Source organism: Oncorhynchus gorbuscha, linkage group LG03 (genome assembly GCF_021184085.1).
Source record: "Oncorhynchus gorbuscha isolate QuinsamMale2020 ecotype Even-year linkage group LG03, OgorEven_v1.0, whole genome shotgun sequence".
Taxonomy (NCBI): domain Eukaryota; kingdom Metazoa; phylum Chordata; class Actinopteri; order Salmoniformes; family Salmonidae; genus Oncorhynchus; species Oncorhynchus gorbuscha.
Window position 1 is genome coordinate 63,193,221 of NC_060175.1, and position 16,444 is coordinate 63,209,664.

The window sequence follows — 16,444 nt, forward strand, 5'->3', positions numbered from 1 at the left end:
ATCTTCTGTAGTTCATCTGCTGTGTCTTTCACATTCTGTCTTCTTCAGTCGCGACTGCTAACTGATGACGAGTTTTTATAAATGAATATAGTGCAAAATGAGATCAAATCGTTTTTTAAGGAGAGATGAAAAAATAAGACTTCAAAAAGAATGGAACTCGTTTATTTTGAGTCAAATGACGCAAAGGTACGTGAATCAAAGTAAATTAATGTTGAAAATACCCATTCAAATAGATCAGTGTTCAACGAGAGAGATTGAGACTCAGCGTTTCCGTCTCCATCCTCCACAACTGCTTATGTTACCCCTCCATATCTGCAGTGAAAGATGGTGGACCGAGATCGTTTTTGTCAAACTACGAGACATACCTATAATCGGTCTTCTCACTAAAACATCTCTAGCTTCCGAACCGTTTGACCTGCAATTTCGTATGACCACTCTCTGGAAAGGGGAGAGCCTCACGAACACGGTGGTATTCTCGATTTTTCTCTACATACCCCACAAGTGTCAGGAGACTCCTCTGAAGTCAGAACAGTCTATGTGCCAACTTCTGTTTGTAGAATCCAAAATCTTTGGGCTTCAAAGTAATGTGACCCCACTTGTCGCAATGTTCTCCGTTTGCCCTACGTTCCCCACAAGTGTCACGGCCTAATTTGAAGGTAACCTGTACTGATTAAAATGATAGATGTTTTAACCAGGGACCTCTCGCAACCTAAGCAATAATCATACACCTAAACCAACGATCCTTTTGGTCAAAGAATGATCAATTTCCACAAAAATGACGGTCAAGATATGAGTCGATGTCTCCATGTTGCTAATGACTAGCACATAGCATTGGTGGTATAGTGGTGAGCATAGCTGCCTTCCAAGCAGTTGACCCGGGTTTGATTCCTGGCCAATGCAGAGCATGAAAAATTCATTAGTTTTAGGGCCTGGATGTCATTTCAAGTGTATTACATTTGAATCATTATCGTTGTTCGTGGCAGTTAGAATTGCTCCTACATTCTTCAGTTTATCTAAATTAATAAATGTTGTGCGACGTTGAACCAACAAGTGCATATCAAAATAGATTTGCAGTCCATCGCCAAAACCATTCAGCCATCCTTGTCCTGCGCCCAAGAGGTGATAGTTGGCATTCCGACCATTGGCCAAAGATCTGCCTGTCTGAGCTTGTTCAAGGATCTGCAAAAGGGCTCATCCAGGATTTGAACCCGGGACCTCTCGCACCCTAAGCGAGAATCATACCCCTAGACCAACGAGCCTTATGTCCAAAGTGTTTTTCTTTCTTTCTGCAGCAATGTCAGTGAAGATATCGATTGACGTGTCCACGGTGCTTGGAACGATTGAACATCATGTGAGTGTTTTGTGCTTTACTTGTGAGCATGACAGTCTTCCAAACTCTTGACCATGGTTCAGTTCAAATCTTCTGTAGTTCATCTGCTGTGTCTTTCACATTCTGTCTTCTTCAGTCGCGACTGCTAACTGATGACGAGTTTTTATAAATGAATATAGTGCAAAATGAGATCAAATCGTTTTTTAAGGAGAGATGAAAAAATAAGACTTCAAAAAGAATGGAACTCGTTTATTTTGAGTCAAATGACGCAAAGGTACGTGAATCAAAGTAAATTAATGTTGAAAATACCCATTCAAATAGATCAGTGTTCAACGAGAGAGATTGAGACTCAGCGTTTCCGTCTCCATCCTCCACAACTGCTTATGTTACCCCTCCATATCTGCAGTGAAAGATGGTGGACCGAGATCGTTTTTTGTCAAACTACGAGACATACCTATAATCGGTCTTCTCACTAAAACATCTCTAGCTTCCGAACCGTTTGACCTGCAATTTCGTATGACCACTCTCTGGAAAGGGGAGAGCCTCACGAACACGGTGGTATTCTCGATTTTTCTCTACATACCCCACAAGTGTCAGGAGACTCCTCTGAAGTCAGAACAGTCTATGTGCCAACTTCTGTTTGTAGAATCCAAAATCTTTGGGCTTCAAAGTAATGTGACCCCACTTGTCGCAATGTTCTCCGTTTTGCCCTACGTTCCCCACAAGTGTCACGGCCTAATTTGAAGGTAACCTGTACTGATTAAAATGATAGATGTTTTAACCAGGGACCTCTCGCAACCTAAGCAATAATCATACACCTAAACCAACAATCCTTTTGGTCAAAGAATGATCAATTTCCACAAAAATGACGGTCAAGATATGAGTCGATGTCTCCATGTTGCTAATGACTAGCACATAGCATTGGTGGTATAGTGGTGAGCATAGCTGCCTTCCAAGCAGTTGACCCGGGTTTGATTCCCCGGCCAATGCAGAGCATGAAAAATTCATTAGTTTTAGGGCCTGGATGTCATTTCAAGTGTATTACATTTGAATCATTATCGTTGTTCGTGGCAGTTAGAATTGCTCCTACATTCTTCAGTTTATCTAAATTAATAAATGTTGTGCGACGTTGAACCAACAAGTGCATATCAAAATAGATTTGCAGTCCATCGCCAAAACCATTCAGCCATCCTTGTCCTGCGCCCAAGAGGTGATAGTTGGCATTCCGACCATTGGCCAAAGATCTGCCTGTCTGAGCTTGTTCAAGGATCTGCAAAAGGGCTCATCCAGGATTTGAACCCGGGACCTCTCGCACCCTAAGCGAGAATCATACCCCTAGACCAACGAGCCTTATGTCCAAAGTGTTTTTCTTTCTTTCTGCAGCAATGTCAGTGAAGATATCGATTGACGTGTCCACGGTGCTTGGAACGATTGAACATCATGTGAGTGTTTTGTGCTTTACTTGTGAGCATGACAGTCTTCCAAACTCTTGACCATGGTTCAGTTCAAATCTTCTGTAGTTCATCTGCTGTGTCTTTCACATTCTGTCTTCTTCAGTCGCGACTGCTAACTGATGACGAGTTTTTATAAATGAATATAGTGCAAAATGAGATCAAATCGTTTTTAAGGAGAGATGAAAAAATAAGACTTCAAAAAGAATGGAACTCGTTTATTTTGAGTCAAATGACGCAAAGGTACGTGAATCAAAGTAAATTAATGTTGAAAATACCCATTCAAATAGATCAGTGTTCAACGAGAGAGATTGAGACTCAGCGTTTCCGTCTCCATCCTCCACAACTGCTTATGTTACCCCTCCATATCTGCAGTGAAAGATGGTGGACCGAGATCGTTTTTGTCAAACTACGAGACATACCTATAATCGGTCTTCTCACTAAAACATCTCTAGCTTCCGAACCGTTTGACCTGCAATTTCGTATGACCACTCTCTGGAAAGGGAGAGCCTCACGAACACGGTGGTATTCTCGATTTTTCTCTACATACCCCACAAGTGTCAGGAGACTCCTCTGAAGTCAGAACAGTCTATGTGCCAACTTCTGTTTGTAGAATCCAAAATCTTTGGGCTTCAAAGTAATGTGACCCCACTTGTCGCAATGTTCTCCGTTTTGCCCTACGTTCCCCACAAGTGTCACGGCCTAATTTGAAGGTAACCTGTACTGATTAAAATGATAGATGTTTTAACCAGGGACCTCTCGCAACCTAAGCAATAATCATACACCTAAACCAACAATCCTTTTGGTCAAAGAATGATCAATTTCCACAAAAATGACGGTCAAGATATGAGTCGATGTCTCCATGTTGCTAATGACTAGCACATAGCATTGGTGGTATAGTGGTGAGCATAGCTGCCTTCCAAGCAGTTGACCCGGGTTCGATTCCCGGCCAATGCAGAGCATGAAAAATTCATTAGTTTTAGGGCCTGGATGTCATTTCAAGTGTATTACATTTGAATCATTATCGTTGTTCGTGGCAGTTAGAATTGCTCCTACATTCTTCAGTTTATCTAAATTAATAAATGTTGTGCGACGTTGAACCAACAAGTGCATATCAAAATAGATTTGCAGTCCATCGCCAAAACCATTCAGCCATCCTTGTCCTGCGCCCAAGAGGTGATAGTTGGCATTCCGACCATTGGCCAAAGATCTGCCTGTCTGAGCTTGTTCAAGGATCTGCAAAAGGGCTCATCCAGGATTTGAACCCGGGACCTCTCGCACCCTAAGCGAGAATCATACCCCTAGACCAACGAGCCTTATGTCCAAAGTGTTTTTCTTTCTTTCTGCAGCAATGTCAGTGAAGATATTGATTGACGTGTCCACGGTGCTTGGAACGATTGAACATCATGTGAGTGTTTTGTGCTTTACTTGTGAGCATGACAGTCTTCCAAACTCTTGACCATGGTTCAGTTCAAATCTTCTGTAGTTCATCTGCTGTGTCTTTCACATTCTGTCTTCTTCAGTCGCGACTGCTAACTGATGACGAGTTTTTATAAATGAATATAGTGCAAAATGAGATCAAATCGTTTTTTAAGGAGAGATGAAAAAATAAGACTTCAAAAAGAATGGAACTCGTTTATTTTGAGTCAAATGACGCAAAGGTACGTGAATCAAAGTAAATTAATGTTGAAAATACCCATTCAAATAGATCAGTGTTCAACGAGAGAGATTGAGACTCAGCGTTTCCGTCTCCATCCTCCACAACTGCTTATGTTACCCCTCCATATCTGCAGTGAAAGATGGTGGACCGAGATCGTTTTTTGTCAAACTACGAGACATACCTATAATCGGTCTTCTCACTAAAACATCTCTAGCTTCCGAACCGTTTGACCTGCAATTTCGTATGACCACTCTCTGGAAAGGGGAGAGCCTCACGAACACGGTGGTATTCTCGATTTTCTCTACATACCCCACAAGTGTCAGGAGACTCCTCTGAAGTCAGAACAGTCTATGTGCCAACTTCTGTTTGTAGAATCCAAAATCTTTGGGCTTCAAAGTAATGTGACCCCACTTGTCGCAATGTTCTCCGTTTTGCCCTACGTTCCCCACAAGTGTCACGGCCTAATTTGAAGGTAACCTGTACTGATTAAAATGATAGATGTTTTAACCAGGGACCTCTCGCAACCTAAGCAATAATCATACACCTAAACCAACGATCCTTTTGGTCAAAGAATGATCAATTTCCACAAAAATGACGGTCAAGATATGAGTCGATGTCTCCATGTTGCTAATGACTAGCACATAGCATTGGTGGTATAGTGGTGAGCATAGCTGCCTTCCAAGCAGTTGACCCGGGTTTGATTCCTGGCCAATGCAGAGCATGAAAAATTCATTAGTTTTAGGGCCTGGATGTCATTTCAAGTGTATTACATTTGAATCATTATCGTTGTTCGTGGCAGTTAGAATTGCTCCTACATTCTTCAGTTTATCTAAATTAATAAATGTTGTGCGACGTTGAACCAACAAGTGCATATCAAAATAGATTTGCAGTCCATCGCCAAAACCATTCAGCCATCCTTGTCCTGCGCCCAAGAGGTGATAGTTGGCATTCCGACCATTGGCCAAAGATCTGCCTGTCTGAGCTTGTTCAAGGATCTGCAAAAGGGCTCATCCAGGATTTGAACCCGGGACCTCTCACGCACCCTAAGCGAGAATCATACCCCTAGACCAACGAGCCTTATGTCCAAAGTGTTTTTCTTTCTTTCTGCAGCAATGTCAGTGAAGATATCGATTGACGTGTCCACGGTGCTTGGAACGATTGAACATCATGTGAGTGTTTTGTGCTTTACTTGTGAGCATGACAGTCTTCCAAACTCTTGACCATGGTTCAGTTCAAATCTTCTGTAGTTCATCTGCTGTGTCTTTCACATTCTGTCTTCTTCAGTCGCGACTGCTAACTGATGACGAGTTTTTATAAATGAATATAGTGCAAAATGAGATCAAATCGTTTTTTAAGGAGAGATGAAAAAATAAGACTTCAAAAAGAATGGAACTCGTTTATTTTGAGTCAAATGACGCAAAGGTACGTGAATCAAAGTAAATTAATGTTGAAAATACCCATTCAAATAGATCAGTGTTCAACGAGAGAGATTGAGACTCAGCGTTTCCGTCTCCATCCTCCACAACTGCTTATGTTACCCCTCCATATCTGCAGTGAAAGATGGTGGACCGAGATCGTTTTTGTCAAACTATGAGACATACCTATAATCGGTCTTCTCACTAAAACATCTCTAGCTTCCGAACCGTTTGACCTGCAATTTCGTATGACCACTCTCTGGAAAGGGGAGAGCCTCACGAACACGGTGGTATTCTCGATTTTCTCTACATACCCCACAAGTGTCAGGAGACTCCTCTGAAGTCAGAACAGTCTATGTGCCAACTTCTGTTTGTAGAATCCAAAATCTTTGGGCTTCAAAGTAATGTGACCCCACTTGTCGCAATGTTCTCCGTTTTGCCCTACGTTCCCCACAAGTGTCACGGCCTAATTTGAAGGTAACCTGTACTGATTAAAATGATAGATGTTTTAACCAGGGACCTCTCGCAACCTAAGCAATAATCATACACCTAAACCAACGATCCTTTTGGTCAAAGAATGATCAATTTCCACAAAAATGACGGTCAAGATATGAGTCGATGTCTCCATGTTGCTAATGACTAGCACATAGCATTGGTGGTATAGTGGTGAGCATAGCTGCCTTCCAAGCAGTTGACCCGGGTTTGATTCCTGGCCAATGCAGAGCATGAAAAATTCATTAGTTTTAGGGCCTGGATGTCATTTCAAGTGTATTACATTTGAATCATTATCGTTGTTCGTGGCAGTTAGAATTGCTCCTACATTCTTCAGTTTATCTAAATTAATAAATGTTGTGCGACGTTGAACCAACAAGTGCATATCAAAATAGATTTGCAGTCCATCGCCAAAACCATTCAGCCATCCTTGTCCTGCGCCCAAGAGGTGATAGTTGGCATTCCGACCATTGGCCAAAGATCTGCCTGTCTGAGCTTGTTCAAGGATCTGCAAAAGGGCTCATCCAGGATTTGAACCCGGGACCTCTCGCACCCTAAGCGAGAATCATACCCCTAGACCAACGAGCCTTATGTCCAAAGTGTTTTTTTCTTTCTTTCTGCAGCAATGTCAGTGAAGATATCGATTGACGTGTCCACGGTGCTTGGAACGATTGAACATCATGTGAGTGTTTTGTGCTTTACTTGTGAGCATGACAGTCTTCCAAACTCTTGACCATGGTTCAGTTCAAATCTTCTGTAGTTCATCTGCTGTGTCTTTCACATTCTGTCTTCTTCAGTCGCGACTGCTAACTGATGACGAGTTTTTATAAATGAATATAGTGCAAAATGAGATCAAATCGTTTTTTAAGGAGAGATGAAAAAATAAGACTTCAAAAAGAATGGAACTCGTTTATTTTGAGTCAAATGACGCAAAGGTACGTGAATCAAAGTAAATTAATGTTGAAAATACCCATTCAAATAGATCAGTGTTCAACGAGAGAGATTGAGACTCAGCGTTTCCGTCTCCATCCTCCACAACTGCTTATGTTACCCCTCCATATCTGCAGTGAAAGATGGTGGACCGAGATCGTTTTTGTCAAACTACGAGACATACCTATAATCGGTCTTCTCACTAAAACATCTCTAGCTTCCGAACCGTTTGACCTGCAATTTCGTATGACCACTCTCTGGAAAGGGGAGAGCCTCACGAACACGGTGGTATTCTCGATTTTTCTCTACATACCCCACAAGTGTCAGGAGACTCCTCTGAAGTCAGAACAGTCTATGTGCCAACTTCTGTTTGTAGAATCCAAAATCTTTGGGCTTCAAAGTAATGTGACCCCACTTGTCGCAATGTTCTCCGTTTTGCCCTACGTTCCCCACAAGTGTCACGGCCTAATTTGAAGGTAACCTGTACTGATTAAAATGATAGATGTTTTAACCAGGGACCTCTCGCAACCTAAGCAATAATCATACACCTAAACCAACGATCCTTTTGGTCAAAGAATGATCAATTTCCACAAAAATGACGGTCAAGATATGAGTCGATGTCTCCATGTTGCTAATGACTAGCACATAGCATTGGTGGTATAGTGGTGAGCATAGCTGCCTTCCAAGCAGTTGACCCGGGTTTGATTCCTGGCCAATGCAGAGCATGAAAAATTCATTAGTTTTAGGGCCTGGATGTCATTTCAAGTGTATTACATTTGAATCATTATCGTTGTTCGTGGCAGTTAGAATTGCTCCTACATTCTTCAGTTTATCTAAATTAATAAATGTTGTGCGACGTTGAACCAACAAGTGCATATCAAAATAGATTTGCAGTCCATCGCCAAAACCATTCAGCCATCCTTGTCCTGCGCCCAAGAGGTGATAGTTGGCATTCCGACCATTGGCCAAAGATCTGCCTGTCTGAGCTTGTTCAAGGATCTGCAAAAGGGCTCATCCAGGATTTGAACCCGGGACCTCTCGCACCCTAAGCGAGAATCATACCCCTAGACCAACGAGCCTTATGTCCAAAGTGTTTTTCTTTCTTTCTGCAGCAATGTCAGTGAAGATATCGATTGACGTGTCCACGGTGCTTGGAACGATTGAACATCATGTGAGTGTTTTGTGCTTTACTTGTGAGCATGACAGTCTTCCAAACTCTTGACCATGGTTCAGTTCAAATCTTCTGTAGTTCATCTGCTGTGTCTTTCACATTCTGTCTTCTTCAGTCGCGACTGCTAACTGATGACGAGTTTTTATAAATGAATATAGTGCAAAATGAGATCAAATCGTTTTTTAAGGAGAGATGAAAAAATAAGACTTCAAAAAGAATGGAACTCGTTTATTTTGAGTCAAATGACGCAAAGGTACGTGAATCAAAGTAAATTAATGTTGAAAATACCCATTCAAATAGATCAGTGTTCAACGAGAGAGATTGAGACTCAGCGTTTCCGTCTCCATCCTCCACAACTGCTTATGTTACCCCTCCATATCTGCAGTGAAAGATGGTGGACCGAGATCGTTTTTGTCAAACTACGAGACATACCTATAATCGGTCTTCTCACTAAAACATCTCTAGCTTCCGAACCGTTTGACCTGCAATTTCGTATGACCACTCTCTGGAAAGGGGAGAGCCTCACGAACACGGTGGTATTCTCGATTTTTCTCTACATACCCCACAAGTGTCAGGAGACTCCTCTGAAGTCAGAACAGTCTATGTGCCAACTTCTGTTTGTAGAATCCAAAATCTTTGGGCTTCAAAGTAATGTGACCCCACTTGTCGCAATGTTCTCCGTTTTGCCCTACGTTCCCCACAAGTGTCACGGCCTAATTTGAAGGTAACCTGTACTGATTAAAATGATAGATGTTTTAACCAGGGACCTCTCGCAACCTAAGCAATAATCATACACCTAAACCAACGATCCTTTTGGTCAAAGAATGATCAATTTCCACAAAAATGACGGTCAAGATATGAGTCGATGTCTCCATGTTGCTAATGACTAGCACATAGCATTGGTGGTATAGTGGTGAGCATAGCTGCCTTCCAAGCAGTTGACCCGGGTTTGATTCCTGGCCAATGCAGAGCATGAAAAATTCATTAGTTTTAGGGCCTGGATGTCATTTCAAGTGTATTACATTTGAATCATTATCGTTGTTCGTGGCAGTTAGAATTGCTCCTACATTCTTCAGTTTATCTAAATTAATAAATGTTGTGCGACGTTGAACCAACAAGTGCATATCAAAATAGATTTGCAGTCCATCGCCAAAACCATTCAGCCATCCTTGTCCTGCGCCCAAGAGGTGATAGTTGGCATTCCGACCATTGGCCAAAGATCTGCCTGTCTGAGCTTGTTCAAGGATCTGCAAAAGGGCTCATCCAGGATTTGAACCCGGGACCTCTCGCACCCTAAGCGAGAATCATACCCCTAGACCAACGAGCCTTATGTCCAAAGTGTTTTTCTTTCTTTCTGCAGCAATGTCAGTGAAGATATTGATTGACGTGTCCACGGTGCTTGGAACGATTGAACATCATGTGAGTGTTTTGTGCTTTACTTGTGAGCATGACAGTCTTCCAAACTCTTGACCATGGTTCAGTTCAAATCTTCTGTAGTTCATCTGCTGTGTCTTTCACATTCTGTCTTCTTCAGTCGCGACTGCTAACTGATGACGAGTTTTTATAAATGAATATAGTGCAAAATGAGATCAAATCGTTTTTTAAGGAGAGATGAAAAAATAAGACTTCAAAAAGAATGGAACTCGTTTATTTTGAGTCAAATGACGCAAAGGTACGTGAATCAAAGTAAATTAATGTTGAAAATACCCATTCAAATAGATCAGTGTTCAACGAGAGAGATTGAGACTCAGCGTTTCCGTCTCCATCCTCCACAACTGCTTATGTTACCCCTCCATATCTGCAGTGAAAGATGGTGGACCGAGATCGTTTTTGTCAAACTACGAGACATACCTATAATCGGTCTTCTCACTAAAACATCTCTAGCTTCCGAACCGTTTGACCTGCAATTTCGTATGACCACTCTCTGGAAAGGGGAGAGCCTCACGAACACGGTGGTATTCTCGATTTTTCTCTACATACCCCACAAGTGTCAGGAGACTCCTCTGAAGTCAGAACAGTCTATGTGCCAACTTCTGTTTGTAGAATCCAAAATCTTTGGGCTTCAAAGTAATGTGACCCCACTTGTCGCAATGTTCTCCGTTTTGCCCTACGTTCCCCACAAGTGTCACGGCCTAATTTGAAGGTAACCTGTACTGATTAAAATGATAGATGTTTTAACCAGGGACCTCTCGCAACCTAAGCAATAATCATACACCTAAACCAACGATCCTTTTGGTCAAAGAATGATCAATTTCCACAAAAATGACGGTCAAGATATGAGTCGATGTCTCCATGTTGCTAATGACTAGCACATAGCATTGGTGGTATAGTGGTGAGCATAGCTGCCTTCCAAGCAGTTGACCCGGGTTTGATTCCTGGCCAATGCAGAGCATGAAAAATTCATTAGTTTTAGGGCCTGGATGTCATTTCAAGTGTATTACATTTGAATCATTATCGTTGTTCGTGGCAGTTAGAATTGCTCCTACATTCTTCAGTTTATCTAAAATAATAAATGTTGTGCGACGTTGAACCAACAAGTGCATATCAAAATAGATTTGCAGTCCATCGCCAAAACCATTCAGCCATCCTTGTCCTGCGCCCAAGAGGTGATAGTTGGCATTCCGACCATTGGCCAAAGATCTGCCTGTCTGAGCTTGTTCAAGGATCTGCAAAGGGCTCATCCGGGATTTGAACCCGGGACCTCTCGCACCCTAAGCGAGAATCATACCCCTAGACCAACGAGCCTTATGTCCAAAGTGTTTTTCTTTCTTTCTGCAGCAATGTCAGTGAAGATATCGATTGACGTGTCCACGGTGCTTGGAACGATTGAACATCATGTGAGTGTTTTGTGCTTTACTTGTGAGCATGACAGTCTTCCAAACTCTTGACCATGGTTCAGTTCAAATCTTCTGTAGTTCATCTGCTGTGTCTTTCACATTCTGTCTTCTTCAGTCGCGACTGCTAACTGATGACGAGTTTTTATAAATGAATATAGTGCAAAATGAGATCAAATCGTTTTTTAAGGAGAGATGAAAAAATAAGACTTCAAAAAGAATGGAACTCGTTTATTTTGAGTCAAATGACGCAAAGGTACGTGAATCAAAGTAAATTAATGTTGAAAATACCCATTCAAATAGATCAGTGTTCAACGAGAGAGATTGAGACTCAGCGTTTCCGTCTCCATCCTCCACAACTGCTTATGTTACCCCTCCATATCTGCAGTGAAAGATGGTGGACCGAGATCGTTTTTTGTCAAACTACGAGACATACCTATAATCGGTCTTCTCACTAAAACATCTCTAGCTTCCGAACCGTTTGACCTGCAATTTCGTATGACCACTCTCTGGAAAGGGGAGAGCCTCACGAACACGGTGGTATTCTCGATTTTTCTCTACATACCCCACAAGTGTCAGGAGACTCCTCTGAAGTCAGAACAGTCTATGTGCCAACTTCTGTTTGTAGAATCCAAAATCTTTGGGCTTCAAAGTAATGTGACCCCACTTGTCGCAATGTTCTCCGTTTTGCCCTACGTTCCCCACAAGTGTCACGGCCTAATTTGAAGGTAACCTGTACTGATTAAAATGATAGATGTTTTAACCAGGGACCTCTCGCAACCTAAGCAATAATCATACACCTAAACCAACGATCCTTTTGGTCAAAGAATGATCAATTTCCACAAAAATGACGGTCAAGATATGAGTCGATGTCTCCATGTTGCTTATGACTAGCACATAGCATTGGTGGTATAGTGGTGAGCATAGCTGCCTTCCAAGCAGTTGACCCGGGTTTGATTCCCGGCCAATGCAGAGCATGAAAAATTCACTAGTTTTAGGCCCTGGATGTCATTTCAAGTGTATTACATTTGAATCATTATCGTTGTTCGTGGCAGTTAGAATTGCTCCTACATTCTTCAGTTTATCTAAATTAATAAATGTTGTGCGACGTTGAACCAACAAGTGCATATCAAAATAGATTTGCAGTCCATCGCCAAAACCATTCAGCCATCCTTGTCCTGCGCCCAAGAGGTGATAGTTGGCATTCCGACCATTGGTCAAAGATCTGCCTGTCTGAGCTTGTTCAAGGATCTGCAAAAGGGCTCATCCGGGATTTGAACCCGGGACCTCTCGCACCCTAAGCGAGAATCATACCCCTAGACCAACGAGCCTTATGTCCAAAGTGTTTTTCTTTCTTTCTGCAGCAATGTCAGTGAAGATATCGATTGACGTGTCCACGGTGCTTGGAACGATTGAACATCATGTGAGTGTTTTGTGCTTTACTTGTGAGCATGACAGTCTTCCAAACTCTTGACCATGGTTCAGTTCAAATCTTCTGTAGTTCATCTGCTGTGTCTTTCACATTCTGTCTTCTTCAGTCGCGACTGCTAACTGATGACGAGTTTTTATAAATGAATATAGTGCAAAATGAGATCAAATCGTTTTTAAGGAGAGATGAAAAAATAAGACTTCAAAAAGAATGGAACTCGTTTATTTTGAGTCAAATGACGCAAAGGTACGTGAATCAAAGTAAATTAATGTTGAAAATACCCATTCAAATAGATCAGTGTTCAACGAGAGAGATTGAGACTCAGCGTTTCCGTCTCCATCCTCCACAACTGCTTATGTTACCCCTCCATATCTGCAGTGAAAGATGGTGGACCGAGATCGTTTTTGTCAAACTACAGACATACCTATAATCGGTCTTCTCACTAAAACATCTCTAGCTTCCGAACCGTTTGACCTGCAATTTCTTTGACCACTCTCTGAAAGGGAGAGCCTCACGAACACGGTGGTATTCTCGATTTTTCTCTACATACCCCACAAGTGTCAGGAGACTCCTCTGAAGTCAGAACAGTCTATGTGCCAACTTCTGTTTGTAGAATCCAAAATCTTTGGGCTTCAAAGTAATGTGACCCCACTTGTCCAATGTTCTCCGTTTTTGCCCTGTTCCCCACAAGTGTCACGGCCTAATTTGAAGGTAACCTGTACTGATTAAAATGATAGATGTTTTAACCAGGGACCTCTCGCAACCTAAGTGTAATCATACACCTAAACCAACGATCCTTTTGGTCAAAATTGTGTTTTTCAGTTTCTTTCTGCAGTGTCAGTGAAGATATCGAAGAGGTTATGATCTGCCTCCCGTTCAAGGATGCTTGGATTTGAACGATTGAACATCATGTGAGTTTTTGTGCTTTACTTGTGAGCATGACAGTCTTCCAAACTCTTGACCATGGTTCAGTTCAAATCTTCTGTAGTTCATCTGCTGTGTCTTTCACATTCTGTCTTCTTCAGTCGCGACTGCTAACTGATGACGAGTTTTTATAAATGAATATAGTGCAAAATGAGATCAAATCGTTTTTTAAGGAGAGATGAAAAAATAAGACTTCAAAAAGAATGGAACTCGTTTATTTTGAGTCAAATGACGCAAAGGTACGTGAATCAAAGTAAATTAATGTTGAAAATACCCATTCAAATAGATCAGTGTTCAACGAGAGAGATTGAGACTCAGCGTTTCCGTCTCCATCCTCCACAACTGCTTATGTTACCCCTCCATATCTGCAGTGAAAGATGGTGGACCGAGATCGTTTTTTGTCAAACTACGAGACATACCTATAATCGGTCTTCTCACTAAAACATCTCTAGCTTCCGAACCGTTTGACCTGCAATTTCGTATGACCACTCTCTGGAAAGGGGAGAGCCTCACGAACACGGTGGTATTCTCGATTTTCTCTACATACCCCACAAGTGTCAGGAGACTCCTCTGAAGTCAGAACAGTCTATGTGCCAACTTCTGTTTGTAGAATCCAAAATCTTTGGGCTTCAAAGTAATGTGACCCCACTTGTCGCAATGTTCTCCGTTTTGCCCTACGTTCCCCACAAGTGTCACGGCCTAATTTGAAGGTAACCTGTACTGATTAAAATGATAGATGTTTTAACCAGGGACCTCTCGCAACCTAAGCAATAATCATACACCTAAACCAACAATCCTTTTGGTCAAAGAATGATCAATTTCCACAAAAATGACGGTCAAGATATGAGTCGATGTCTCCATGTTGCTAATGACTAGCACATAGCATTGGTGGTATAGTGGTGAGCATAGCTGCCTTCCAAGCAGTTGACCCGGGTTCGATTCCCGGCCAATGCAGAGCATGAAAAATTCATTAGTTTTAGGGCCTGGATGTCATTTCAAGTGTATTACATTTGAATCATTATCGTTGTTCGTGGCAGTTAGAATTGCTCCTACATTCTTCAGTTTATCTAAATTAATAAATGTTGTGCGACGTTGAACCAACAAGTGCATATCAAAATAGATTTGCAGTCCATCGCCAAAACCATTCAGCCATCCTTGTCCTGCGCCCAAGAGGTGATAGTTGGCATTCCGACCATTGGCCAAAGATCTGCCTGTCTGAGCTTGTTCAAGGATCTGCAAAAGGGCTCATCCAGGATTTGAACCCGGGACCTCTCGCACCCTAAGCGAGAATCATACCCCTAGACCAACGAGCCTTATGTCCAAAGTGTTTTTCTTTCTTTCTGCAGCAATGTCAGTGAAGATATCGATTGACGTGTCCACGGTGCTTGGAACGATTGAACATCATGTGAGTGTTTTGTGCTTTACTTGTGAGCATGACAGTCTTCCAAACTCTTGACCATGGTTCAGTTCAAATCTTCTGTAGTTCATCTGCTGTGTCTTTCACATTCTGTCTTCTTCAGTCGCGACTGCTAACTGATGACGAAGTTTTTATAAATGAATATAGTGCAAAATGAGATCAAATCGTTTTTTAAGGAGAGATGAAAAATAAGACTTCAAAAAGAATGGAACTCGTTTATTTTGAGTCAAATGACGCAAAGGTACGTGAATCAAAGTAAATTAATGTTGAAAATACCCATTCAAATAGATCAGTGTTCAACGAGAGAGATTGAGACTCAGCGTTTCCGTCTCCATCCTCCACAACTGCTTATGTTACCCTCCATATCTGCAGTGAAAGATGGTGGACCGAGATCGTTTTTTGTCAAACTACGAGACATACCTATAATCGGTCTTCTCACTAAAACATCTCTAGCTTCCGAACCGTTTGACCTGCAATTTCGTATGACCACTCTCTGGAAAGGGGAGAGCCTCACGAACACGGTGGTATTCTCGATTTTTCTCTACATACCCCACAAGTGTCAGGAGACTCCTCTGAAGTCAGAACAGTCTATGTGCCAACTTCTGTTTGTAGAATCCAAAATCTTTGGGCTTCAAAGTAATGTGACCCCACTTGTCGCAATGTTCTCCGTTTTGCCCTACGTTCCCCACAAGTGTCACGGCCTAATTTGAAGGTAACCTGTACTGATTAAAATGATAGATGTTTTAACCAGGGACCTCTCGCAACCTAAGCAATAATCATACACCTAAACCAACAATCCTTTTGGTCAAAGAATGATCAATTTCCACAAAAATGACGGTCAAGATATGAGTCGATGTCTCCATGTTGCTAATGACTAGCACATAGCATTGGTGGTATAGTGGTGAGCATAGCTGCCTTCCAAGCAGTTGACCCGGGTTTGATTCCTGGCCAATGCAGAGCATGAAAAATTCATTAGTTTTAGGGCCTGGATGTCATTTCAAGTGTATTACATTTGAATCATTATCGTTGTTCGTGGCAGTTAGAATTGCTCCTACATTCTTCAGTTTATCTAAAATAATAAATGTTGTGCGACGTTGAACCAACAAGTGCATATCAAAATAGATTTGCAGTCCATCGCCAAAACCATTCAGCCATCCTTGTCCTGCGCCCAAGAGGTGATAGTTGGCATTCCGACCATTGGCCAAAGATCTGCCTGTCTGAGCTTGTTCAAGGATCTGCAAAAGGGCTCATCCAGGATTTGAACCCGGGACCTCTCGCACCCTAAGCGAGAATCATACCCCTAGACCAACGAGCCTTATGTCCAAAGTGTTTTTCTTTCTTTCTGCAGCAATGTCAGTGAAGATATCGATTGACGTGTCCACGGTGCTTGG

At 42.0% G+C, this 16,444-nt stretch overlaps 21 non-coding genes across 21 annotated transcripts; 11 read left to right on the forward strand and 10 right to left on the reverse strand.

Annotated features, from left to right (window-relative positions):
- The first annotated feature begins 828 nt into the window (after positions 1-828).
- Positions 829-900, forward strand: trnag-ucc. The gene has a single exon. It is a non-coding gene; the product is annotated as a tRNA-Gly (tRNA).
- A 287-nt stretch (positions 901-1,187) lies between these two features.
- trnap-agg lies at positions 1,188-1,259 on the reverse strand. Its single transcript has one exon. It is a non-coding gene; the product is annotated as a tRNA-Pro (tRNA).
- A 989-nt stretch (positions 1,260-2,248) lies between these two features.
- trnag-ucc lies at positions 2,249-2,321 on the forward strand. Its single transcript has one exon. It is a non-coding gene; the product is annotated as a tRNA-Gly (tRNA).
- Positions 2,322-2,608: 287 nt separating this feature from the next.
- Positions 2,609-2,680, reverse strand: trnap-agg. Its single transcript has one exon. It is a non-coding gene; the product is annotated as a tRNA-Pro (tRNA).
- A 986-nt stretch (positions 2,681-3,666) lies between these two features.
- trnag-ucc lies at positions 3,667-3,738 on the forward strand. Its single transcript has one exon. It is a non-coding gene; the product is annotated as a tRNA-Gly (tRNA).
- A 287-nt stretch (positions 3,739-4,025) lies between these two features.
- On the reverse strand, positions 4,026-4,097 carry trnap-agg. The gene has a single exon. It is a non-coding gene; the product is annotated as a tRNA-Pro (tRNA).
- A 988-nt stretch (positions 4,098-5,085) lies between these two features.
- trnag-ucc lies at positions 5,086-5,157 on the forward strand. The gene has a single exon. It is a non-coding gene; the product is annotated as a tRNA-Gly (tRNA).
- Positions 5,158-6,505: 1,348 nt separating this feature from the next.
- trnag-ucc lies at positions 6,506-6,577 on the forward strand. The gene has a single exon. It is a non-coding gene; the product is annotated as a tRNA-Gly (tRNA).
- A 287-nt stretch (positions 6,578-6,864) lies between these two features.
- On the reverse strand, positions 6,865-6,936 carry trnap-agg. Its single transcript has one exon. It is a non-coding gene; the product is annotated as a tRNA-Pro (tRNA).
- Positions 6,937-7,926: 990 nt separating this feature from the next.
- On the forward strand, positions 7,927-7,998 carry trnag-ucc. The gene has a single exon. It is a non-coding gene; the product is annotated as a tRNA-Gly (tRNA).
- A 287-nt stretch (positions 7,999-8,285) lies between these two features.
- On the reverse strand, positions 8,286-8,357 carry trnap-agg. Its single transcript has one exon. It is a non-coding gene; the product is annotated as a tRNA-Pro (tRNA).
- Positions 8,358-9,345: 988 nt separating this feature from the next.
- On the forward strand, positions 9,346-9,417 carry trnag-ucc. Its single transcript has one exon. It is a non-coding gene; the product is annotated as a tRNA-Gly (tRNA).
- A 287-nt stretch (positions 9,418-9,704) lies between these two features.
- trnap-agg lies at positions 9,705-9,776 on the reverse strand. The gene has a single exon. It is a non-coding gene; the product is annotated as a tRNA-Pro (tRNA).
- A 988-nt stretch (positions 9,777-10,764) lies between these two features.
- trnag-ucc lies at positions 10,765-10,836 on the forward strand. Its single transcript has one exon. It is a non-coding gene; the product is annotated as a tRNA-Gly (tRNA).
- Positions 10,837-11,122: 286 nt separating this feature from the next.
- Positions 11,123-11,194, reverse strand: trnap-agg. The gene has a single exon. It is a non-coding gene; the product is annotated as a tRNA-Pro (tRNA).
- Positions 11,195-12,183: 989 nt separating this feature from the next.
- trnag-ucc lies at positions 12,184-12,255 on the forward strand. The gene has a single exon. It is a non-coding gene; the product is annotated as a tRNA-Gly (tRNA).
- A 287-nt stretch (positions 12,256-12,542) lies between these two features.
- On the reverse strand, positions 12,543-12,614 carry trnap-agg. The gene has a single exon. It is a non-coding gene; the product is annotated as a tRNA-Pro (tRNA).
- Positions 12,615-14,518: 1,904 nt separating this feature from the next.
- trnag-ucc lies at positions 14,519-14,590 on the forward strand. Its single transcript has one exon. It is a non-coding gene; the product is annotated as a tRNA-Gly (tRNA).
- A 287-nt stretch (positions 14,591-14,877) lies between these two features.
- Positions 14,878-14,949, reverse strand: trnap-agg. The gene has a single exon. It is a non-coding gene; the product is annotated as a tRNA-Pro (tRNA).
- Positions 14,950-15,937: 988 nt separating this feature from the next.
- trnag-ucc lies at positions 15,938-16,009 on the forward strand. The gene has a single exon. It is a non-coding gene; the product is annotated as a tRNA-Gly (tRNA).
- Positions 16,010-16,296: 287 nt separating this feature from the next.
- On the reverse strand, positions 16,297-16,368 carry trnap-agg. Its single transcript has one exon. It is a non-coding gene; the product is annotated as a tRNA-Pro (tRNA).
- Between the last annotated feature and the right edge of the window lie 76 nt (positions 16,369-16,444).